The 24,985-nt window shown below is 40.6% G+C and overlaps 1 protein-coding gene across 1 annotated transcript in view; it reads right to left on the bottom strand.

Annotated features, from left to right (window-relative positions):
- Znf462 (zinc finger protein 462) overlaps positions 1 to 24,985 on the bottom strand; it is a 132,398-nt gene that overhangs the window by 78,780 nt on the left and 28,633 nt on the right.

Genomic DNA, 24,985 nt, shown 5'->3' with positions numbered 1-24,985 from the left:
CGTAGCTATTCCTTTTAAAAGAGGTTCTGTGAAAGCTCCATTGTGTAGCTCAGAGGAAAACAAAATCCCTTCCCTTCCAAACTTCAAGCCTTTAGAAATAATGCAACAAAGGGCTTTCTGCTGTGTCTCTTTAGGAGACTTCAAGCCTGGTTTGTGTAAAACATCCACAAAATTGCCCCATGCTTGCACAAGGAGGAGAACAGAACACCTTCAGCACTGAGGCAGTTCAACCTGGAGATGAAGTTTGTCTCTCCACACACTTCTCTAATCTTGATGTCTTCTGAAGCTGTTATCTTTCAAGGATGCTAACCTCATTGGATGCAAACACTAACCCTCTCCTTGTTCTGCTACAAAGGAGATTAAAGGGTTATGAGATCGGGGGGGGGGGGGGGGAGAGCCACTGATTTGGAAAAAGAAGAGATGATGAAAGTGATTTTCTAATGGGTTCTAGCTTTAATGTTGTTGCAGTCTTGACCTCAAAAATAGCTCAGAGACTTAGAAGAGGTTAATCTCCAGGCAGCTCATACAACCACCAGCAGGTAGAGCTGAGTGGCCTTCAATTTGATGTCTACACCAATACTGAAATGAGAATGTAGCCCACTTTGAAAGCCATTTTGTCTTTGTGTACATTACTCTCCTGAAGATGCTGACAGGAGAAGAAAACAGAAATTGCTGGTGTGGCCCAAACAATCCAAGTAACTTGATATATTTATGAGACTGTAGAAGTACACACAGGCAAAAAAGAAAGAGCAGGAGAACTAGGAAAGGATAGCTACCAAGCACGCTGGACTTGGGGATGACCCATCCATCCATCAATCAGGAAGTATGTTTCTGGAGCAGAGCATAATCCTCTAAGAAGCCAACAGCATGGGAAAGAAAGATGACAGGTTAAAGCCTGTATATTTGACTGTTTGTCAACTCAGAAGAGCAACAGCTATAAAGAGGCTAACTTTGAAAGTGTCTGCTCTAAGACAATGATCTAAAGTGAAAAGCCTCGCTCTCATATTTATCTCATTCAATAACACCCACAAATATGAGATTAACAATCTTCTTCTCATTTTCCAAATCAGCACAATCAAGAGGAGAAATGGAAGTTTCTGAACTAACTGAAAAGAAATGTTATTTTTAAAGGTCAGGAGATCAATACATAAACCAAAAGGATGTCTTCACCTCCCACTACCTGCCCCTTCCAGGGCCATGTCTCTAGTCCCCTTAAGGTCAAATACACTTCTAATACCACGGGTGATAATAACTGCGATATGAGGAGACTTCATTTTAAAATAACCTTCACCTCAGTGACCAGTTCTCTGTAAAGGAAACCCTTAAACCATCCTTACTCTTCTCACACTGGTTTTAACAAATGGCTTCTTCACTTCTTAAAAACAGTCTGAGTTCAAAGTGTGGTGTTTGGATGAGAAATGCCTAAGTCCATTGTCTATGTTTAGCAATGTCTTGAAGGCATCCTTGAGAGTGTTCATAGTCCACACTAGAGATCTGGAAAACACACATTGGAATGAGGAAAGGGGCAATGTGGACGCTTCCTGCACTTCTGCCCCTCAACACTAATCTGCATTGATCCCATTGCCCACCCACTAGTGCTGAGAATTTCAGAGTCCGTTGTTCCCCTCACCCCCAGGTTTGCTTCTGGGAAAGAGAAAGCAGTCAAAGCAGTGTCATAGTGTATCCTTCCAAGCTCACGTGTCATTGGAGACCTGGGGTGTCCTTGCCGCTCCACAGCCTTCTCAAGAGTCTGGCACTTTCAACCCTTGTCCAGGTCAGCTTGGCAAACACTACTCTTCTAGCTTGATGGCCAAGGGTATAAGGTGGTCCTCCAGTCAATGTTCAACTGTTTCCAGGAAGTGACCAACAGACTACACCCAGGCCCTGCCTATCTAATCCTCTCTCTGACCACAGCCCTGCAGATCAGAAATGAAGCTGTGAAGCCCCACAGCTATGTGATTAAGTAGCAACTAATTATAACCTTCAAAGCCTTTGAGAACCAGATCCAGATACACCAGAAGGTGCTTTTCCTCTGTCCACTCCAGAAACCTACTTTCATTTATAAGACACCGAACTCCCCAGATCTTCTCAGTCACAATTCTAATGAAGGGCTTGAGTTAACACCTGCTATTTGTCCTCACCTTTCTTACTTTCCTCTGAGTGGAAACACGAATTAGCCAAGAAGATGGATAATAGAATGAATGCATAAATGTTAACAACAGTCTGACCAGAAAAAAAAAAAAAAAAAAAAAAAAAAAAACCCAGCAACCTAACCACCCAGAAAAACTATATTTACAGGTCAGAAGCTATTCATACAATGAGGTCAACAGGTTAGGAGATGTATTAGGCTGATATTTCTAGTAACAAGCCCAGAACCTAAGAATAAAGAAAAGTCAAATACTCACTGACAAACTTGTAAATTCAGGATTGTTATTCTTGGCAATGAGGAGTGTTTTGTATCATTATTAATCATGTGCTCTTGCTGTGGCCAAAGTGAAAGTTCTACTTATTTAAAAACCATTTTAAGACTCTTTCTCAACAGTACTTAGTTGGGAATCAGAGGTGGTATCTCTTTCAGAAGTAATAGTGAAAGTGAAGTTACAAATATAGACTATGCCATTATAAGCACATATTTAATATGCATGTATTGTAATATTATATATACACGAGTTTGCATGTGGGAACTAGCTAATTTTGTAGGTTTAACTTGATCTCAGATAGAGATCTTGATCTCTGGTAGTTTAGCAAGACCTAGGACAGTCCTGTTCTGAATCAGTATAACTGGTGTGTGTGCCATTCCCATGTTAGTGAAGAAAACAACAACAAAGGATACCAACACCAGGCTCCGTTCATTGATCCCACAGCATTTGGTAGCAGTATAGATCGTGCCTCAGCATGTGGTGCCTTCAAATGTCCTATCAAATGTTTATACAGTTGGCTACATGATCTAAGCAGTTCTGTGTGCTCTTGGCAATTCACCACATTAACGGAAGGTTTAACTTATCAGACGGATAAATAATTAAGGAATTCAGAAGGGAGACACAGCTGTTCTTCAAAAACAAATTTTCGGAACAGAAAAGAGTAATTTGCAGTAGCATATATAACTCCCAACGTGAAACTGAATTTAAATAGTAGCAGGCAATACCATGAGACCAAATCTTGCCAATGCATGAACCCTCTGACCAGTCTTGTCCATCTGCAGGACCTTGTACACAAACACAATGTCTAAAGCAATCAATCTACTTCTGGGCATGATGTGAGTCTAAGTTATCCCTTATTTTAGGATTGCTTTTCTGAATAAAGCTTTCAATGTTATAGAACATGCCAGGGTAATATTTCACAGCAAATACCTGTAGAGGTCATCATTAAAATGAGATGAGCATCAAGAGGTGTAATTTAAGTAGTTAAAAAATGTCAGCTATGTAAGCAAGAAATGGTTCTGACTGAGCAACCTGTTATGAGGGCAGGTAGTGAGTGTCTTGTAGGGAAAGATACTATAGACCTTGTAGAGCACTCACACATTCCTTTGCAATGATATAAGGCTAATTGAGGCCAACTAGCCAACAGGCAGTCTGCCAACACTCCTGTCCTTAGAAAAGGAAGCCTGTGATTTGAGCAAGAAGATATAAAGAGAGAGAAGACAAGAAAGGGAGGAAGCTGGGTGGTGTCTCAGTAGCTTTAGACTTGATTGTCTATGGAGACAAACCTGTAGTTCACCAGGTAACTCTTAGTTCTGAGAAGTGCCAGACCATTTTCTTGAGATGTGTCTTGGAAACAAAATGAAGACACCTCTCCCACACTAAAATTCTCAAAATGCAACGGGGGGGGGGGGGGGGGAACACAGCCTGACTCATCATGTTCTTTCAAATAATGGGAAAATGTTCTTGGTGTCAACTAAATAAATAAATGCCATGGGCTCACAAGAAAGTTCTTTGAAAACTTTGAAGCCATTCGTGCCCTCAAATTTCAAACAAGAGAGAACTGATGTCTGTTTTCCAGGGCCAAATCTCACCCAAATGGCAGAGACAGGAAATCGCGGTGTTCCTCTACAGACTCTTCAGAATGCTGGCTGGGTCTTCCACAGGCACTCTCCACACTACAAGGACTCTCATCATGAAAATTGTAAAATTAAAGTGAACTTGCAGATATGCTGCTGTGTCTTCATTACAGAGCTGATTAAGACACAAAGTAAGCAGAACCTACAGTGAAAGCCATCCTCCACATTAGGCAGGACCAAAAAGGAGCATTTTCTCTTTCTTCAGAGGCCCGTCCAACTGGCCTTAGAACATTGGATGTGCCTTCACAGCCCAAACTACACCTGGCTCCTAAGACCCAGCACACACAGTGACATTAGCTCCCCATTCAGATTTCAATGAGCGAATCAGAAACCACCCCAGTGTGTATGTTACAACTCAAGAGCAGCAAAGGGGAACAGCTGCTGACTGAGTATTCAAGAAAGGTTTGTCCGAGGAACTCCTTTTATTTGGGGAAGGCCCACACTCCCACTCTAACCTCTTGGGAGATCAGTTCACTTGCTCTTGGCTCAAACAATTTGGATAAGCTCATGTGTGACCCAAGTAGAACAAAAGACCATGAATGATAAAAACTACACTTTCTTTTATATGTGGAAACTAAAGCCACAGCCTGGGAAGCATTTTGGGGGATGGAGGTGGTTAAGGGGTTGAATTGACTTGCAAAGATAAAACTTATCTTTTTCTGGTGCTAAGGATCAAGCATAGGCTCTCATACATGCTAAACACTACTGTTGGAGCAACTTCCAAGCCCTGGGTGGAATGACTTTCTAATCTTCTATATAGCACCATGGAATAACTGACAATAGCTGACAACAGTTAATTGAAAATTCTCCCATGTGTAATAGGGAGGATTCCGAATGTTCCCATACAGAGAAATGATGTAGGTGAAATAGTACACATGCCATTGACCCCAATCACATCACCATGAACACACTGAAGATACGCTGCTCACCCAGTAATATGTATAATCACTGTGTCAATTAAAAGCATATTAATTTCTTTAAAAAAAAAAACTGTCAAACTAGTTAATCTCTGTACATGAGAACTGACCTACATCTACCTGAAAGGGTTAGGCCATGACACAATTACTCTTTCAGATAGGCTTTCCCAGACGACACTAAGTGTAACAAACCAAGGCTGCTCAACGATGAACGTGAAACAGTGTGCTTTCTGGATAGGCAAACCATGGCTGGGTCTCCAGGGCCCTCAAACAAGGTTCAGTCCTTATTTACAAGGCATTCTAAGATGGGGATGTCTTCTCTTGCCTCTGTTGTAGCAGAGCCCTTCAGTAGATTATGTTCCTTCCTTATCAAAACAACAAATAACACCCCCTCACACACACACACACAAAATAAAAATCCCAACATACTGGATATTTACATAAGAGACTGATGGGTACCTAAAAATTGGGGTTTGTGAATTTTTCACTTGTAGGTTTTTTGTTTGTTTTGTTTTTTCAAGGAGTCTCAGGCTGGCCTTAAACTCAATACATAGCTGAGAATAGCTTGAACTTTTGACCCTCCTGCCTGTTCCTCCCTAGTTCTAGAATTATACTGTTTACCACCATGATTGGCTTATGGAACCCAGGACTTCGTGCAAGACAAACAAGTACTCTAACAAACTCAGCCATTAGGAGATTGCTTTTGAGAGCTAAGGAGTATTTATTCCCTTACAATTCTCAATATAGTTTACTAAGTCAATCTGCTCTGAGCAACTGCTGTCCCCCAAGACCTCTGAAGAAAGGCTAGATATTTGCCTGCCACTGCAACTATATGAACTTTATGGCCCTGTGGAAACACTACTGTGCTTAGATACTTGGCCAAGTCCCACATCCAAAAATCTTTCTTGACAAAGCCCACTTTTGTTCAAAAAACTTAGATATTCCATCTTATTCACTACTGAGCCACTAAAAAAAGGAAAGGAAGGAAGAAGGGAGGGAAGGAAGAAGGGGCCAGGGAGAGAGAGGAGGTTAGTGAGCCTGAAGAAATACCTAGCCAGCCAATTAAAGAATTTGTTCTCAGGTCACTAAAAGCAAAAAGTGATGGTAGTGTGATGTCTCTGCCTGCCATCTTTACCTTGAGCAAGTCTTCAGAGGCTCTTACTTTGATCACTTTACTAAATGAATAGATTAGATCATGATATTGAACTTTTTTGTACAAGACACCTATTTTATATTGTAAGATTTCTTTCTCGTATTTGAAAAGCCACTTTGCTGATTGAGCTCATTTGGCTATTTTTATCATCGTCCTGCAACTGTCTTTCCATCATTCAGGTCTGCACTCAAAGACCCTGTCTGCCAAGGGTCTTTTCCTGACAGCTCCATCTAATGTTAGGCACTACCTTCTCCTGAGACACCCCTTCCAGAGACTGAACATGTTCAGTTTTTCTCATGATTCCTGGATGTTGGTTGGTTGGTTGGTTAGTTTTTTGGGACAGAAATTGTCTGTAGCTTTGGAACCTGTCCTGGAACTCACCCTATAGACCAGACTGGCCATGAACTCGCAGATATGCCTGCCTCTGCCTCCCATGTGCTGGGATTAAAGGCATGTGCCAAGAGTCTCTCATGCTTCCTTATCTCCTTCATTTCTCATGTGATCTCATCTTTCCGCCCTACTAGTCCATTCAACTGGAGAAGAGTATTTCAGATGTCTTTCTCCTTAATAAATTAACCAAATGAGAGCAGGTCTGTGTCTCTTTTGTACATCTGTCTTGTTCACATTGTTTTCTTCAGACCTGAGGACAGAAGTACTCAGTATAATCAATAGATACACAGCAAATAGAAGTTGAACTGAAATGATGGAATGAATAAATAAATCAGAGCTTCCAAAAGACTGGAATCTCACATCCCACAAGAAGACTGGCCATTAAAGTTAGAGTCTACAAACCCCATGTCACCAGCAGTGACTCCAACCAGAAGTAATTCTGCCCCCGTCATCTCCAACTTAAGCTATCTGACAGTGCACACATATAGTTTTAATTACCAGAACCCATGGGGGTGCTACTGGCATCCAGTGGGCAGAGCTCAGGGATGCTGTTAACACACCACAATGTACAAGACAGCAGCCCTAAGAAAGAAGTCTGGTCCGAAATGTCAGTATTGAGCGTGGAAACCATTCCATATGTTATTTCCAGATTATTTTTGGTATACCTGTTCAAGCCCTTCCCTGGGATCATGGCTGGTTTGTCTCTGGCCCAAGTATCTAGCAGTATCTCTACATGTTTTAATATGTAAGACCCTGTGGTTCTAATTGATCTTAGCAGCCTTAATACTAAGTGTCAAATTTAGTTCCACTTTCTGATTTTGGTAATTTCACTGAAAATCTTCCAAGAAAAAAACAAGATGGAGGTACATGATTATTCTATCCTTCACAAGTGGTAACATTCTTGTGCTGTTGATGATCTGGCTTTGGTAAGGGCAAAAAATGGGCAAGTCCTACACTAATATGATCACAAACCACAATTTCTATGGAGAACATAATACATATTTTCTCCTGCTTACTGTATTTCTTCCCAGGTGATAGGGACTCAGGCCACTCAAAATCTACTTTTCAAAGGACAAATAATTTGTTCTTCCTTGTTCTTAAAGCCCCAGGACCCCAGCCCCGGTCTGGCTCTGATGAGTGTGAGTGACCATATTTATGCCTACTTTCCAGGAGAAAAGTAATCAGTAGTGCAAACTGAAACTAAGGTCATTAAAAATAAATAAGTAAGCAAACAAAGCCAGAGAGTGCCATCGGACTTCCCACCCCAGCTAAGGGAGCCAATGAAGCCAGTCAGTATGACTACTGGCATACTAAGAATTCTGAGGCTTTTTCCATGGAGAAGGAATCTCCAGTAGTCTTGTTCCATTCATGCAGATATCACACTGCTAAACTGTCTGAATCGATAGACACCTGTACCCACTCTGGAGACCATGCAATCACCTCCCCTCCACAAAACTACTTTATGCTTATCCAAAAAAAAAAACATCCTCAGGATACCTGAGGAGCATTGTGTCCCCTTAGAAAGGGAAACTGTTTCAGCAGGGGAACGCAGAACACATTTCTGTAGGAGCAATTTCTTCTACTCAGTTAAGGCAATGTATGATATGAGCCTTCCTCGAGCATCTATTGTAAAAGTTGTTTGTGTGTAGACTCATCATATTGACCAGGCAAGAAGTCTTAAGAGACTAGCTGGTCCAATATGCTCCATCTTTCCGACAATATACTGAAGTCTTAAGAAAAGTAACCTCCTCAAGACTTCTCGGGACTTTTGACATCCATACGTAATTTGAGAAATGAAGTCAGCAGTAAAGACATGAATGTTATTCAGTTCATTAACATCTATTCCCTTTTCAAGTCCATGTTCATGCCTTTGCAGGTATTCTCAGTACGTGGTTTCTTCAATGGGGAGGCAGACACTGTCACTCCAGTGTCTTCTTTGCTCTGAATTCAATCTCAGGAGAACGGAAAAGGTGAAGATGCTGTTGAGTATTCAAAGAATGTCTTAGGCATGCAAGCGGAGTGCTCACCCTTTTGGAAAGCACACTGGGGAGACGGAAAGTTGCTGACAAAGATACGGATAGAGGAACTAGAGCTGCAGCACTGAATTATCTCTCTTCAGACTCCAAGTTCATGGAATTGGAGCAAGGTTATAGAGGAGCTCTGCGCCTGCCAAATCTACCCTGTGAGAAACATCGTTTTGTTTCTTATGGAAAATGTGCTCTGTCAACAAAGTCACTGAAGAGCTCGGCTGACAGTGCCTTAGGGACATCTGGAAATATTAGGGTCAGGTTCATGGAAGGCAGAAAGCAGAAGAGCAGTCAGAAACACCTGGCAAGAAAGACAGCTTCCAAGTGGTTTATCCATTGAGCAACTGAGACCAATAACCCTAGAGCATTGTTTTTGTTGTTATTGTGACAAGGCCTGACTATAGGGAGCTCTGACTGTCCTGGCACTCACTCTATAACCCACACTGACCTCAAACTAATAGAAATCATCATTGTGTCACAGGTGCTGGGATTATAGGTGTATCACCAGCCCCACTGTTATCTTTTATTCTGTACCAATTATTAGCAGGTGATATTTTTCAGGTTTTTTAAAAAATTTAAATACCCCCAAAAATCTAGGTATGATCTTAAACTGTAAAAATATTTTTAGGATGAGTGGTTGTGAAAAACGACTTTAATCCCAGCACTCGGGAGGCAGAGGCAGTTGGCAGATCTTTGTGAGTTCGAGGCCAGCCTGGTCTACAGAATGAGTTCCAGGACAGCCAAGGCTACATAGAGAAACCCTGTCTCAAAAAGTAAAAACAATAACAAAAAAAATTTCATAAGATTTTTTTTTCAAGAGGTCCAGTATCATTATGAGAAGATGTTGAGAAAGCACTGCTCATGTTTCTCCTCTACATAGAATGTTTTTACTGAGGTTTTAAGTAATTTCTATCCTTTAAGACAGTGATTCTCAAAGGTTGGTCTCAGGAGCACTTGTAGGGACTGAACTAGTTTGGAATTCAATTTCCCAGGTTGCACCCTAGGCTTGAACCAGAAACTCTGTAGGTGAGATGTACTTGCTACATCTTCAGAGATGTAAGGTCCAGTTTGAAGAACAAGCTCCAGTTTTCTCAGGGGTGTGAGGCCCTGGACCACTGACTAGACCCCTTTTCAGTTGCAATGCACTTATAGAATTCCTAGTCCCTCCAGGCATAACATCACCGCGCCACAAAGGAGCAGAGATTTCAGGGGTGACCAGCAGGAACACTTTGGACAGGAAAATCCCCACCCTTAGGCCACTCAAGTTCCCCTTCACAACAAATTTAGCAAGACAATATAGCAATGGCTGAGTCTATGGAAATGGAAAAGAGTTGACATTCACACCTGGGAAGGGACCAGTCCCTTTCTGCCACTTCCTTCTGACCTCCAGCTTCACAGAGAGGTACTATAAAGGGGGTAGGGCTGGAGCAGGCTAGCTGAGGGTGCCCTTCCAGCAAGACTGGTTCACTCAAGTTCTTGTAATCATCACTCAGTAAACACCTTGGTTCACCCAGCTGGACTTGTCACTTTGATTGGTCAATATCTTTCCCATCTGGAGCAAACAGACGTTTCTTTACATGATCCCCGGAAAAGTCACAAGACACATTCAATTGATTAAATAAATATTAATTATATAGATTTAAAGACCAGGTGAGAGGATGAATCTTGGCAAGTATTTCACTTCTTTGCACATCCAGCATCATAAGGGTCAATGAAGCATCTTTTAAAAACAATTCTTACCCTTAAAAAGACTAATGATATGATGAATGCAGTTCATGGTCCTTACAAACTTCAGAATGGTTCAGGGTGTGGTGCCCCGGGCATTTCTAAAGTAGAACATGGCGACCCTTGTGGGGGAGGGACCACAGTATTTTGAAGGGTTGAATAAAACCTCAGGACTCTAGAATCTCCCATAATGGAAGCTTTTGTGATGAATAAGCCACAAGACAAGTGGGTTGATTGTTTTACTAACACTGCAATGCAAAGCTAAACTGTCAATAAGAAACTCCAGAAAACATCAAGTTATTTGGAAATTCTTCATTAAAAGGTTCTAAACTTTAATCCAGCCGAGAACTTCCGGGGGAGAAGGCTGCGGCTGCCAACAAAAACTTGGCTAAGGAAAAAAAAATATAAAGAAACAGGTCTTAAACTTAAAGTTTAAAAATCAGAATTCAGAGACATTAATTAGCCTTGCCCTGCCTTAGAACACATCCACATCCCCTTAGACTGCTGAAGGACTTTAGAAGAAAACAAACCATCCAACCTCAAACTCACTCAGGTGAGAACTAAGCAGGACTTAGGGAGATTTTACCACCCAGAAAATGAGGTGGGGGAGGGGCCAAAAACTTCTGATATTTACATCTCAATCAACAAGTTAGAAACACCTACCGAGGGAGGGTACAGGAAGAAGTGGCGTGGAAAAGACCAATGAACAATCTCTTCGGAAAGAATAGGACACAAGAAAATTATATACAGCAATTAACAGAGTCATGGAGGATGAGATCAAAGATGGGATGATAAGACATCGGAATGAGATGAAAGGGAGCTGGCACTTGAAGAAAGAAACTGATGACACAAATAATACCACTGTAGACCTAATAAATATATTAAAGTTAGAAGAGGAACAATCCACAAACCAAAACAAAGTTGATGATATGGAAAACAGTCTTCAAAACACTGCACGAAAGGCAGAGGAACGGGACAAGCAGATGAAAGCAGGTAGGAAAGATGACAGATAAGGGCTGAACACAGGGATCCAACATACAGATGAAAGTATTCTAGAAGTCGACAGCAAAGCAAAACAAAACACGCTCAGATCTGGGATAGAAAATAGTTAAAATGACAGAGTGGCTGATGTTCCTGGGAAAAGTAATACAGAATCGTCAAAACCGAGACACATTGTGATCAGGATTTCAAAGCATAAACAAGGAACTTTAATAACTTTGGGACATATAGGGAAAATACTAAGTGGTCTTTGTGTTTTTTACTGAGGCATTTAACTACGGCCAACAGTAAGTCTGTGTCTACACAGGCGTGAGAAAAAAAATAGGACCTAAGTAGTCAGTCCCCAACTAAAGTTCCCTCCATGTACCAAAGTAACAAAAATTAAAAACAGAAAGCAGAAGCGTATTCATTAATAACTTTTTCAAAGTGTTACTCGGGGGATTGGAGAGATGGTTCAGAGGTAAACAAGAGTGTGCAAGGGCCAGACCTGGGTTCCCAGCACCCACACTGGGCTACATATAACCACATGTAACCTGGGGACTGGATACCTCTGACCTCTTCAGACACCTGCACTCATCTGCACATACCCACACACAGATACACAATCAGAAATGAAATTTTAGAAAGTTCAAAACTGAAGATTTCAAGAGGGGAATTCTCAAATTAGTAGAGGCTGTGTGCACTGAGTCTAGTTGCACTTCTAACCATAATTAGATGACTTACAGTACTTGCAAACAAAATGACTACTTTTATCTAAATTATAAAGTGTATACAAGGTTAAGAAAATTAATAAATTCTCAAGTATTTTAACAAAATGGCGAGGAGTGAAGGGAGTAACTATATTTGGGTGAATATTCATAACCATAGAGCATTATGTAAGTAGCTGATAGTGAAGTTAATAAAACTCCCAAAAGGGGTAGGGCTGTGGCTCAGTTGGTAGAGGACTTGCCTAGCATGCACAAAGCTGGAGGTTTGATTCCCCACTCTGCATGAGATTATGTAGTGACCCATTCCTACAATCTCAGTGTTCCAGAAGGACACCGGAGAATCAGAACGTTCAAGCTTATTTTCCACTATGTAGCAAATTTGAGGTCAACCTGGGATAATGAGGTCTTGGCATTAAAAAAAAAAAGTAAAACAAATAAACACCTAATTACATGAAACTTCAAAGTGCACTAATTAAAGTTAATGTTTAATTAATAATAAAGTAAAATAAAAACAATTACATAGCTTTCAATTGCTGCAGGAAGGAAATCAAAGACAACGTGGATGGCGTTGTAAGCGCAGAAGACAAAGAGGAGTCAGCGGAAATACTGGCAAGAAGGCAGACAATTAATCAAGTGTATGTGTTCTATCAGTGTGTGAATTGGATCACCCCTCCTCCAGAAAATATCCCAGAATAGATGAAAAACTAAAACATTATTTGTGTTTTGCTTATAGAAGACATACACATAGGCAAACCACACAAAGTTTGAGAGTGATGGCATGTATCAAGAAGATACCAAGCAAAATAAGGGACTACAGCTCCTCATTAGTGTTATTCATGGCTAAATTCAAGACAGAAGCTTTCTGGATGATAAAGACAAACTCTTCATAATGTAAGAGCACAATCCACAACGGAGATTATAATGAATATTCGTGTCCGCCTAACAGCACTAAATAGACACCCAAAACAATGGCAACAGATGCAAAAAATAGGCATAAGCACTTCATAGTCTAAACAGAGAGACAACTAAGGATATAACTAATATCATTAACAAAACCGAGTTAAGAGATACATTTCAAATCTTAAGTCCTAGAAATAGGAAACAGATTTTTGCATTTTTCGAGTATCTGGGGTATTTACAGAGGTTTTCAAGTGTCCATGGAGGTTTCTGAAAGTCCTTAATGCCGAAATTGAGAGATAATAAATTACAAATTGAGAAGAGAATCTGCCGTTTCTATTTGCAATACAATAAAGCTAGGGGGAAAAGGAGGCAGATTTCCAAGCACTCAGGGAATTTTTTTTAATATTCTATTGAATAATTTCTCAGGTAATCACAAAATCTGAACAGCAGACTGTAATTTTAAAAAGAGTACATATCTAAATGTGGAATTTGGCAAAAAAAGAGTTACCTAGGACAGTTTGTAGTTATATCAAAATTATAAATTGGTAGAGTGCATGCCCAGAATGCATGAAGTCCTAGGTTCAACCCTTGGTACCACATAAATGGATTTGGTGGCCTCCACCTGTAATTCCAGCACCTAGGAGGTAGAGGCAAAAGGATCAGGAGTTCAAGATTATCCTTCACTACATTAAGACTCTGTTTCAAAAAGTGGCATTAATAAATAAGTAAAACACACTTGCACATTCTTAAAGCAAAAGCTATTAAATGATACATATACTTAGCATGTAAAGGAAAATGGGAAACATCAGGAGTAGAAATCCTAACCAAGTGTGGTGATGCACACCTTTTATGCCTGCACTTGGGCAGCAGGGACAGGTAGATCCCTGCAAATTAGAGGCCAGCCCAAGGCTGCATAGTGAGACCCTGCCTCGAAAACAAAAACACAAATACTAACAAGACGACGTGGCAAAAGCATTACTTAAACACACACACACACACACACACACACACACACACACATACACACACACTAGCGCGCGCACGCGCTATATAAAATTAAATTAAACCAAATAGCCTAATAAAAAATAAAAAGGGGCAGAGCAAAACACAAACACAGAAAATTAAGGTTAAGTACAAACATTGCTTTAAACTTGCAATGTTTAACTTATGGTAATTTGTTGACCGAATATAACAAATAATCGTCTAGAAATTCAGAGGTTACTTAAATTACTTGACAAAGGGACACTCCACCTACCCAGCCTCCCACCCCAGTGCGTGCTCTCATGCACACACAGAAAATGGAAGACTAGAAACATTTGAAAACCTTATCCAACAAAGTTTAAGAAACTTGAAGAAATTAATAAAGCAAATGCTGTTCAAACCATCTTCCCAACTGCACAGAGTCCTTACCAAAGCCATTCACAAAACCAGTATAACATAGCCCTCAAAACTCAGCTGGTGCATGCCTTTAGATCCAGCAGAAGCAGGCAGATCTCAGTGACTCTGAGGCCAGCTGGATCTACAGAGCAAGTTCCAGGACAGGCTCCAAAGCTACAAAGACAGGCTCCAACCACTGTCTTGAAACAAACAAACAAAGCTCTCAAAGTGTGTGACGAATACAGCAGCTAGATTAGAACTGGGAGTGGTCACCCCAGGCAAGTAATCCTAGCCAGAGTCAGGCAGATTTTACATGACTTGAGGCTAGATTAATCTACATAGTAAATTTCAGACAGCCAGAGCTACATAGTCAGACCCTGTTTCAAAAAAAAAAAAAAAAAAAAAAAAAAAGGTAAGTCATTGTCTTTTCCAAATATTGAGGCAAAAGTTCAAAATAATATCTGGGAACCCATTAAAGGACTGCCACTCTATGATCAAGTAGGATGCTCTAATAAAGGCTAGCATTTCAATACAGTGAGTCCATCAGTGCTATTTGAAATCAAAAGACAAAAAGCAATTTGATCAATACAGAAAAGGCTGAGGAACCTTGAAAATTTTTAAGGTAAACTCAGCATCATAATTAATAATTTAAGTAGAAAAACTCTGGGCTGAAGGATAAAACGTACAAAATTCAAGTCAAAACCCAAACAAGTATAGTGGCCCATGGCTGTAACTGAGGAAGCAGGAGGATAGAGGTTCAAGGTCAGCCTCTGGCTAAGCAGAGGTTTTTGGAGGCTCCAGGAGATTCATTCTCCAGCAAACAAAAATAGATGAAAGAAACCAAGTAAGAATTCACACTGTCTGTGTGTTGTGGAAATACTGACCAATTCATTTGTATTAGAAAACAGACGGAAAACTAAGTAGTGAGGAAAAGTATTGTCTAGGTTTAGTCCTTTTATCCTACGAAATGCAACCCAGGGTAATTTGGTGAGAAGACTGGTCATCAAGGAATTTCAACTCCTTATTTCAAGTTTCTCCTCCAAACCACCTTGCATTCCTTTTGCTACCTGGGCCTCCCATTCTCCAGTGACTTCATTATCGCAGTTCTCAGACTTTACAACTCCAGCCTTAAGGTCATAGAGATGATTTTCAACTGACACCTGTTTCACCTCAAGTTTCAATCAACAAGTTGCCACAATTCATTTCAAAGCCTTTGATTTCCATGAAAAGGGCACCTACATTCTAGTTCATCTTAAAGGGATTCAAGAAGGTAGAAGGAAGACTGGCCAAAGTTCACAAGCCAGTTAGTTGCTTTTCCTCTTGTCTAGAACAGTGTAAATAAGAATTTTCCTTCAAATTCTCTTTGCATACCTTCAAATTGGTGACTCTGAAAATTCAGCTAGTAAAAATAAAAATGTCTTTAGTTTAAACAAAAAAGGAAATTCAGCCGGTAATCCAGATGTTTGCGGGGTTAAGTCTGTCTTCCATTCCACACTGCCTGGTTCCTTCATTTTCCATGGTCTTTGTCTTTATCCAGACACTCCACCTCTCCCTTGCATACTTCCTGCCACAATGGAAGATACACTCCCATTTCCCATCTATGAATGATTACTAAACTTGGGCTCCTGTTCCATTATTATTTCATCTGGAGTTCCCTGATACTAGATAGAGCTAGAAACCTTGGCTTAGATCTCAACTCCATAACTTATACACCATTACTAACTTGAAATTCTCCAAACCTCTACTTCTTCATTTACACGAAGTATCACAGGGCTGTTGTATGAATGATCCAGATAATGAACATAAAGCTTTTAGCATCATTCTCTGGCATAAGCAAAGATTTAATTATAATGGCCATAATTACTATTAATTCTCTCTTTTTAAAACAGTTTTTGTACTCCTTAAATTCCAATCCTCTACAGCTGGCTTTTCTAACTGCCAGGCTCAGAACAAGCTTCTTAGGAAGAATGATAGGATAGTCTGATTTCAAACCCTTGCTAAACCATTGTTTATGCAGTATGTTCCATCAAAGGCCACAGTTTGCTTTAAATAACTCCCTTCCTAGGACACCTGAGACTCTCCATACTTAGAGCAGTCCTCCTGCACCATCAGTTTGTATGTATCCTTCAGACTCAATTTAGAGCATAGCTTCTCAACACTCCCTGGACAGCAAAAGCCATTACTACTTCGTGAGGGTTCCTTGGGCACTGAGGACATTTAACATCATTCCAGAAGATATCTACTCACTAGATGCCAGGAGCATTCACATCTGAACAGCAATAATGAGCATCATCACTTCTCCACAAAATATTCCCTAATAGGGCAAAATAATTTCCAGTTGAGTACCCCCCCCCAAAGCTTTTCCTGGTTCTCCAAAGCTAGGATAAGACTGTTCCTCGGTGACCCTGAATCTCATAAGCATTTCCCACATGGCTCCAACTGCATGTCTTCCCACACAGGCATGAGTTCCTTTAATTTAGGAACTAGAGCTGTTCAACCCCAGCTCTAGCTGCAGTCTAAAACTTACATTCTGTTCCTCCATTATACAGAAATGAATGTAAGCTATAACTTGATCATAGATCTACAGATAAATTTCACGCACACTAAACTTTGGTTTCAAAGCAACTTCTTTCTAAAGATTTGTAAATGTTGGGAAATGTTCCTAGCACATTAAAACAGACAGGCTGTGTTTTTGAGTCTGGAGGGAGGCAGAGCGGTACATGGCTAAGGTCTCATCTGGCCCCGAATCAGAGGCCTGGTGGCTGCACACTATTCCAGCAAAGCCTTTCTGAGGCCTTGTCCCCTAGTCTCAAGGACATGTCATCTGCCTCCCTCATCTCAATGCCACCCTTGTCTTAAGACTTGAGACACATTTGGCAGTGTGGGACACTAATACGTTCCTACCTCTGTCCTCCTTTTTTTTTTTTTTTTTTTTTTTTCTCCCTATCCTTGTGCACATTTCTCTGTCCCTTATACTGCTCCTGCCTCCAGCAATGACATTTCAGACAAAGGGTGTCCTCACAAAATCTAACTTTCCCTCATAAAACATAACTGCATTCCAGGAGGCTAGTATATTTGGAGGATGAGAGTCATCAGGGCTGGAAAGAACTAATAAGTTTATTTCTATGAGATCACTCAAAATACTAAGTCCTTAAGAGATTCACAAATTAAGAATGAGGTCACTGATAGCCAAGACTCAATACAGAACAGGCAAAGCGTAAGTTACCACACCTGAGGACCACAAATATCTAAGCTCCTGCATTCAACAATCTTTACTTCTTCTTAAGGAATTTGTAAGTTGGAGAATACAATGCATAGTCTTTTGCTATTTAAAATACAAAGATATATGTTAGTGTATAAGTAATTGGAAGGCACAGGCCCCAAGCCCTGAACAGGGAGGTCTTCTTCTCTTCTTCAGCATGGAGTTGCAAAGCACTTTCACTTTGTCTGAATTCCAGCTTCCATAGTGTTTGTAGTTTTTTTTATTAGTGTGTGGGTTTTACAAGCTGGAAAACATTTTTAAAGTTTAAGTGTTTGCACTAAGAACTAAGAAAACAAGCTAACTCATCTCTCTTTTAAAAAAAAAAAAAAAAAAGTCCTGGTCCACAAATGGCTGGCCAGCAAGGCAGTCCACATTTTAGAGAACGTGGGTGTGTGTGATCACTTTGGTGCTTAAATACTTTATGAGTTCACACAATAACAAGGTCACGTGACTGAAGTGGCACAGCCAAGACTGACCACAGAACACTAACTGCCTATTAGCAGATGGACCAAGCTCAATGCTCTGCTAGCAGGCTTCATAAACTTCAACCCACATCAGACATACCTCATAGGAGAAATAGGAGGATGTAGCAGGAATACACATTTGAACTTTCATTTTAATCAATCAGTGGACTCCAATGATTGACCTAGCTCACACTCTACTTTGCTTCATCTTCTTCTTCGGGGACCATATTCTTGACCATCTACCTCAAAACTCATAGAAACACCTTAAATGCCTCTCCAGGAAATCTGAGAAGCAACATTACCCTCTGAAGATATGTGGGACAGCAACTATGCTCTCACCTCATCCCACAAATGAGATCCTGAGATGAAGGTGAAAAATCTGAGATTTGATGAGGTAAAGTCTGGCTTTGAAATGTCTTGTCATTGCCAAGGTTCACTCCATCCCACGTTTAAAAATGGCGAAAACGGAATCTTTGACCTAGAGCCTCTCTGCCTTCATTTAAAAAAAAAAAAAAAAAAGTCATTTCCAATTGTGCCCAAACCAGTGATTTATTGATCAGCTACTACGTGCCAACGCCATTCCTTTAGAGAATATTTGTATGCCTGCCAGAATGATTCTAGGCATAGAAAATTTTTCTAAAAACAGAAGTATGATGAGGGAGACAAAGACTGGTTTAAGGTGTGCCTTTTCTATTATAGAAGTTAAAATATAGTGTGGTCAAGACCAACATCCAAAAATTAGCAAATGAAGACTACTAAGCACTCTAAAATGCAGTATATGGGTACAGCTTTCTAACACAAGTGGAGAGAGAAAGGTGCCAATCTGGGCAACTGGGAAAAGAAACACCCTGACTTAAGATAAGGAGGGTGGGTTTAATACTGAATATTCTTGAGGCTGGGTCAATGCCTATACTACCAATAACTGAGAGATTGGAAGTAGCAGAATTAAGACCTACCTGGGAGTTGAAGCCAGACTCTGAACATAACAAAAAATGCAATAGTAGTGCTTGCCTTTAATTCTAGCCCTAGGGAGGCAGACACAGGCAGATCTCTGAGTTTGAGGCTGGTCTGGCCTACAGAGTGATTTCTAGGACAGCTAGAGCTACACTGAGGAACCCTGACTTAGAAAACAAACAAACAAACAAACAAGAACAGAGATAGAAGATCCTAGCTAGGTCTTTAGCAAAGAAGACTAATAATACCTTAATTGTCTTGACTTCAAGCAAGACACAAAACACTGCTTCCTAACTTGTAGAATAGGACTGAAGAAGATGTCGTCATCTACATAGTCTCAAATGCCAGTCACTTCTCCCACCATATTATTTGGAGAGCAACCTGGGACACTTATCAGTCTTAATCAGAGGAATGTAATCAAATGGAACCTGTGTTCTGATGATTAAAAGGCAGAGGTATGGAGGGCTTTTGGAGGAAGGGAGAGTAAAGAGACATACAGGCAGCCAAGGCAGATGCTGAAGTGGGTGTCCAGGATTGAGACACAGTAAATCTGGGCTGGGAAAATGCACTGGGGGATGAAGAAGAAAGGTCAAACCTACAGGATATTTAGAAGGGAGAATGGACAGGAGATAACACTGGATGAACTCCATCTAATAACCAGGTCACCACTTTCTGACCTGTCTAGAGGAACTAATGACATGTGGCCGACTTGTTTTTTATTTGTTTTTCAAGACAGGGTTTCTCTGAATTACTTTGAAGCCTGTCCTGGAACTAGCTCTGTAGACCAGGCTACAGAAATTCACCTGCCTCTGCCTCCCAAGTACTGGGATTAAAGGCATGAGACACCAACGCCCAGCCTGAGCTTGGCTTTTTAAAACATATGTCAAGCACAGTATGTTCTTTATGATAGAAGAAAAATTATGCTTTTAACTGCATTTTAAAAGATAATTTGAAATAGTTCAAGCAGGTAGTCAAAATGCACCAGCCTATGGAAACTATGTTCCCATGTATTTCCTAGTTAGCTAGAGAGCAGAAGAATTAACTAAGCCAGCATTGTAAGGTGTACACACACACTCTGAACATTTCTAGGAGCCAGAAACAGGTGTAATTATCTGAAAATATTATTTCATTAATTAGTATAAAAAACATAAAATACATTTTATTTTCTTAATAAGTTTCAAAATTCAGTGTATTTCAGGCTTAGAACAAGCACACCACTCAGACCTGGCACATTTCAAGTGTCCAACAGGCGTGTAGCTGGTAGCTCTACTATAATGGACACCATAGACTGACAGTCTTGAAGGGTCCCATTGAAAAAGATACTTACTCTAGAGTTTCCATGGGTACTCACCTTGTAGTAGTCACCTCAGGCATCTAAACATCTGGAGAGATTTAAATGCTAATCTAATCACATCTGGTGATAAGACCGCCAGCCCTAGAAAATCTTTCCTTTTTCCTTAAGATGATTAGTAATGAGTTACAGATACTGTTTATTAAAAACTGGTATTTTACTTTATGGACATTGAACTATTACTTTTATGCATCCTCTCTGTAATAAATACAAAGGTCTTTTTTCAAATTGCAATACATACTACCATTCTATTGCTTAGCAGGACATTTTCAGACTGTGCCAACCCCAATGACAACTCAGTTGCAAGCAGTCCTTAGCTAACAAGAGCTGTTTGTAGAACTTAGCATCTGGCTTGGTTAGCAGCACTCAATATGGAGGTCAGGAGCATAGGCCCACCTACCTGAGTTTGGATCCACTTTTTCCCCTCATAACAATTGCTTTGACTTGTTATTACTATTACTTGGGGACAGAGATGGGAAAGGGGTTGAGACAAGCTTTCACTGTATAATCCTAGTCTTCCTCTGCCTCCTAAGGGATGAGATTACAGGCATGAATCTGCATGCCCAGCCAAATGTCTAGTCTTGATCAGACAGACAACTAACTGCTCTGTGCTTCCATCCCCCACCTCAAAAAAAAAAAAAAAAAAAAAAAAAAAAAAAAGTGGTGTAGAGTGTTTCATGGGATTGTCATAAGGATTAAATGATGTAGCATGTGAAAATTCTTTGGCCACATAGTCTCTAGTCTCACCAATAATTTTTCACCTTTAATTTCATGGACTTATTAAACCCTCCAGAAATACCAGTGTCACGTCACATGTCTCAATCTCAAGCATGTTTCCATGTTTGCACAAAGTGCACAGGTAGCCTGGCTTTGCATTCTCATCCTGACCCAGAACACATCTGCCACCATGCGCAGTATACTCCATCTGTCTGAGTCTTGGCTTTCTTTCAGACTACATAGAAGTAACATTTCTCATATGCTAACTAATAACGGTATAGTTGGACTCTCTGAGAAATACAGGAATGATTACATTAGGCAACCAAGATGACAGGTAATCTAGCCATTAGAAAATATTTTGTTCCTGAGCTAGGCATTGAAGGTGCCCCATGTCAGTTACCTCAGCATTCAGGTGACAGTGGCAAAGAGAACAATTGCAGGTTTGAGTCAGCCTTCCTGGGCTACATGGTGAGACCATGTGCCCAAAGAAGGGAGGGAAGAAAGAACGAGGGAGGGAAGGAAGGAGGGAGGGAAGGAGAGAAGGAGGAAGGAAAGAAGGAAGGAAGGGAGGGAGGAAGGAACGAAGGAAGGAAGGAAGGAAGGGCAATTCCTATTGTCTCCCACGCATCAGCAGTGGTTTCTCTTTCATTTTTTCTCCATCTGGGTCAAACTTGTTGCTTTAAACACATCAGTTTGGGGGTAACCTGAAGGGCACCACTTCTGAGTGGAATGAAGGGACAGGAAAATAGTTACGACTCTCCCGGCTAGTGAGTAATTGTTACTAACCAAATCATTACCAAGTTCTTAATCACCACTTCAATCCACATAAGCCACAGTAAGCCATGTCAGCTCCCAGCTCCAAGGACTAAGCTGGAGAACATGGAGATTTCCTTCCATGATGATACATCCTCACAAGGTTAGAGGATGTCCCCTGAATATCCCCAACTTCCTTTAAAAGCCTAGGAAGCATCTGTCATTTGTGGGTGAGTCATCCATGGTGTCCTGGAAAGGGCTGGTCAGAAGACAGGGTTTGGGTCTCTGTGCTGGCATTCAACCAGCTATGTGACTTTGGGGAAGTTGGTTGACCCCTGAGGGTCACAGAGAGAACTTGTTTCATGGGGTTGCTGTGGAGTGTGTATTTATATAATGTGTCTTGAGAGGCCCTGTTCTCATTTAACAAGGCGACTTGCAAATCAATGTAAGGTGTGGATTCATCTAAAGCCTACTTCCCTCCTCTTATGCTTTGGGCAGTATATTTTTAGGATTTGGAAGATATAAAGGAATTCTTGCTCCCTATCACCTGTGTCATCCCCTCTCTTTTCGCCCAGCACCCAAGTAACTAGAGATCCAGACCTCTGACTCTTTGAGCAGGAAGAGGATGAGGCCAAAGCAAGAAGCCTGGGGCCAAGATGACTCATGGCTGTGGAATCCATTAACAGTGGAATGCTCTCTGCCCTTCTCCTCCATGTCAAGTTTCTGGGTTAGCAAGGTGCAGATGACTGATAAAGGAAACAAGTACTTTTCTCTGCAGATCCAAATTAACTTGTATCTGCACACATACACATATGCACATGTGTGTGCCTCCAGACCCACAGAACACATTCGTCTATTAAGCACTATGAAAATGAGAGCTGGCTTGTTTGTAAAGAGAGTATGTTTGACAAAGTACAGTAGACTCTCCAGTGGTTGTTTTCTCCACTGGGATGAGGTAAATCAAACCTTACAAACCATCAAATAGAAGTACAATCTTAATAAAGGGGAGGCAGTGAAAAGAGGTGACCCTTGAGTGAGCTTCTGAAAGGCTGCAGGATTGCCAAGATATTGGGTTTTCCTGCTAATGGAAGAAGGCAGGGCCATGCAGATTGCATGAGAAGGTTACAGAATGTTTTTGTTTAAGGGGGGAAAAATGGTCAAAAGCGTAAAGCTAATAAGGTTGCATTACATGCTCATACAGAAAACTACTTAATCTTCTGTCTGAGTTGCTCTTTAGTTAAATGGATGCCAGGATTACAGAACAAGAGTAAAAGACCTCAAAGGGGACATTCCAAATACCTTGTGCTTGGATTTTCTCACACTGCGGTTCATATTAAAATTCTATTAAACCAGCTGCTAATAATTTTCAAATGGTTCATTAGTTCTACCCATGACCTTGGGCCACTACCAATTTTAAACCTTGTCTTCAAGACTTAATCAACAACCTTGGATGGAGTCCTCGCAACAGCCAATGCAGAGGGAAGATTGTGGAAAGCAAAGGGGTGCTTTGTCAGGTGGAGATTTGTGTAATATGAAGCCCAACCTTAGAACTCCAATGTTCCAGAGAGTTCCTTTTCTAAAGAATGGTAAAAAACTAAAAACTAAACATCTCTCTTTTTTAAAGAAAAAACAAAACAAAAAAAAAAAAAACAAAAACAAAAAAAAAAAAAACATTTTTTTCCCCCTTTGTTTAATACCAGAATGACTAGCTGGGTCTCTCAGAACTCTGGAAAATTTTCTTGAATGTGCTTGATCAACAATGGGAATTCATCCAAAGGGAAAAAGAAAAAAAAAAAAAAAAAAAAAAAAAATCCCGCAAAATATACCCTAAGCTCCTTCAAATGGATCTGAGAAAATGTCCCTGTCTCTTTTCTATAATCAAGGGTGTGGAAGGCTGAAGAGCTCACAGAAGTGATTTCATTTTCAGATGTGACTTATTAAAGAGACAGAAGACGACTCAGAAGGAATCAATACTAAGAACCCGAGTGCCAAGACCAAAAGGAATGTCCTTTTCTTGGGCTTGGAAGAAAAAATATTTTTCTCTCGTGACCATCTTAACTTCAAAAGCAGAAGCAAGAAATGTCAATCCACTCAGAGCTTCTCTAGCTCTGTGTTTCCATTTTTTCCACTGAGAAGGGAAAAGGCAGTCTATTGTGTGTCCCTGTCAACAGACTGGGAAGAAAAAAAAAAATTTAAAAATCGCCATTCTTTAACTTTCAAATGACACAGATAACTTAGAGGAAGCAAAAACGGAGATGGTCAGAGATTGTTCTGAAATTAAACATTAGATGTTTTTTAGATAAAGAAAATCTGAGAATCACAGGAATGTTCAGAATTTCCAGTGATAAAAGCAAAGGCCTCGTGGTTTGTGCATATGGAAAATGCTCTTCTCTGCCTTGACTCCTGTTTGCATTTTTTTCAGGACTTTTGTTCCAGGAAGAGAGCTCTTCTTCAACGTGGTAAAAACATCAGTCAATCTCTCCCCCCCCCAGAAACCCATCCCTTTACTTCTTCAACCAAATATATTTTCCGTTCTACCTTCAATTTCTTCATAACACTCTCTAAATTAGCTAAAACTCTTGAGTTCTTGTACTAGCCACATTCTTTGTTAAAAAGAAAAAAAAAAAATTCTTCCCTCAACTTCAAGGATATACATTCTAAAGATGCCACTTAGTCTTCAAGAATAAAAGTGAGAGAGTTGCTTGGATCATCTCTTTGTTCCCTGTGCTGGCTCGTTTCCAGGCAGGAGAATGCGGTAATCTCAAGATAATTGAACAACATAGTCCCTTACTCGCTCCCTACCATGCAATATTGTTCGGCGTGACAGCATGGTGCAAGTGACATGAGCTTTAGTGCAGAGGACAAAGGCACCGAATGACCTCTAGAATTCCTTACCAGAGCATACGCCCTTTGACCTAGTCACATTTGGCTACCCTAAGACATTCACCAGAGCTCTGAAGATAAGCCTGAGTGCATCGCCTCGAGTCGGGATCAATTTTTTCTCATCTTAAATGGAGTTCAGCTCAACTACAGAATGTAAATGTAAAAAACTGGAGAGCAGGCATGGTAATTCATGCCTATAATCTCAGCACTTAGAAAGAGGCAGGGATAGCCTTGTGAGTTTAAAGCCAACCTGGGCTACAGTAGGAGTTCCAAGCCAGCAAGGGCACAGAGGAAAAATGTGGCTGTAGACAGAGAAAGAATGGCAGAGATGAAAAGATGCCATATCTTC

This window comes from Phodopus roborovskii, unplaced genomic scaffold, assembly GCF_943737965.1.
Source record: "Phodopus roborovskii unplaced genomic scaffold, PHOROB, whole genome shotgun sequence".
Lineage (NCBI taxonomy): Eukaryota > Metazoa > Chordata > Mammalia > Rodentia > Cricetidae > Phodopus > Phodopus roborovskii.
Note: the sequence above shows the minus strand (reverse complement) of the source record. Positions and strands in the feature narration are given on the sequence as shown.